Here is a 2,500-nt window from a genome sequence, read left to right as displayed (position 1 = left end):
CGTGCGTGTGCGTGCGTGTGTGTATGTGTGTATGTGTGTGATAAATGGAGTAGAAGTTTATTTAGGAAAGTATATATATATATATATATATATATATATATATATATATATATATATATTAATGTTACAATGTAAATATTAGAGATGTTACAAAAACATTATGATTGATTTGTTAATTGGTTGATTGATTGGTTGATTGATTAACTGATTAATTGATTGATTGACCGACTGATTGACTGATTGACTAATTGGCTGATTGACTACTTAATTGGTGGTATAACTGAGTAGTTGAATGGTTGATTGATCGAATGACGTGTCTGTTTTTTGGCTGATTGGTCGGTTGATTGGTTGGTTGATCGATTGATTGACAAAAACATAAATAAAATTTAACTTTTTATGAAATATTTATTAATTATTATTAATTTTCACATAGCTTATTATTTTTATTTTAATAGATGAAAAAAAAACTTAAACGTCACATATTATTTTTATTCCATTAGTTTCTCAATTCCTATGAAATAAGTATATCATACAAAGCCAATATGAGAGCACGCGCGTATGTTTAAATTTAAGTTAGGAAATCACAAAATGTCTTCATAATATGTTACATTACATCACAGAGAAAGAGAGAGAGAAAGAGAGAAAGAGAGAGAGAGAGAGAGAGAGAGAGAGGGAAAGAGAGAGAGAGAGATAGAGAAAAAGAGAGAGAAAAAAAGATATAGAGAAAGTAAAAAAGAATAAAAAAAGAATAGGAAGAAATAGAAAGAAAGAGAGATAGAGAAAGAGAGAGAAAAAAAGATATAGAGAAAGTAAAAAAGAATAAAAAAAAAGAAAAAATAGAAGAGAGAGAAGATTATAGAGAGGAAGTAATAACATAATAAAAAGCCAACACTGCCGTAGCTTAGAATTGTTTCGGGAGACACCTAGAATACACACACACACCTTAAATTAATACAATCCAAATAACAATAACAACAATAATAATAATAATAGTAATAACAATAGTAATAGTGATGAAATGGAATGGACCGGTCAATTAAAATGAAGAGGAACAACGATATTATTATTGCTTAAAATAAATTCAACGACTTTTAAATGGAAGAATGTAACGCTTACATGTATTCACACACGCACGCACACACACACGCACGCACACACGCACGCACGCACGCACATACATACAAATATGCAAACATACATACGTACGTACACAGAAACAAACAACCTAACAAAAATAAATTTTTTTTCTATATATGTATATAACAATGGTTTATAAAACTTTTGAAAAATTAATAAGTTTATTAATTGGCTAACTGGCTGGTTGGTTAAGTGGTTGATTGATTGATTGGTTGGTTGGTTGGATGGTTGGCTGGCTGGCTGATTGATTGACTGGCTGAACATTTTAACAATGCCTATTACACATATATCACCGTGTTCATAGAATCAAAGTTTATTTATAAATAAGATAAATAAACGCATTCTATTTTAAGTTTATTTACAGAAAAAATTATTCAAAGAAACAAATTCAAATAAATTTCTTTGCTGTTGAGCGTTTTAATTTTATGTTAGCTTCGAAAAGAATAAACAAACGATTTTAATAAAAAAAATTAGTTAGAAAACTCGAAATTCGAAATAAAATCGATCTATCTATTCTATGTTTATACGTATTACTTAAGCAAATGTTAACTTTTTAAAAGAGTATCTGGCGTTAAATAAATACAACTGTATATAATATGACGTAACTCATCTAAACGCGTCAACGTGACGTAATCTCTTTTTTCAGAATCTTTCTCAACGTCATTTTATAGCGCTTAGTTTTAAGGGTTTTTTTTAAATATTTTATTTATAAAGTAATGAAACGCAAACCTCTCAGATATTAAAAAATGACAGATTTAAAAATAGCGAAATGTCAATATTGTTAGAAAAATATAGGCGGGGTAGCTAAAAGCGGCCAATATACAAATTTGAATGTATATATATATATATATATATATATGTGTGTGTGTGTGTGTGTGTGTGTGTGTGTGTGTGTGTGTGTTGTGCGTGTGTTGAGTTTGTGTGTTTGTTGTGTTAGTTTGTGTTCGTGTGTGTGTGTGTGTTGTGTTCTTGTTTGTGTGCTTGTTCATGTGTGTATGTATGTGTGTGTGTGGTGTCAGTCTGTCTGTCTTGCGATAGATGTCTTGATAACGCGCTTTCATCATCATAGATGAAGTAAGAGAATAAATAAATGAATGAATGAGTGAGTGAATGAATAAACGAAAAAATGAATGAACAAATAAATAAATAAACAATTGAATGACAGACTGATCAAATAAAGAGTGAAAGAAATGAATGACTGAATGATATATTGACCGTGGGAGGAATGAGGGATAGATTCAATAGAATAATATGACAACCATTTTAATGACTCCACTGGTTCTGGTACATTCAACAAACACACGCACGCACACACGCACATGCGCACACACATACATAAACACATACACGCACACACATACAT

Source organism: Helobdella robusta (genome assembly GCF_000326865.2).
Source record: "Helobdella robusta unplaced genomic scaffold HELROscaffold_14, whole genome shotgun sequence".
NCBI lineage: Eukaryota > Metazoa > Annelida > Clitellata > Rhynchobdellida > Glossiphoniidae > Helobdella > Helobdella robusta.
The sequence above is the reverse complement of the archived record's forward strand: the minus strand, read 5'-3'. Positions refer to the sequence as shown.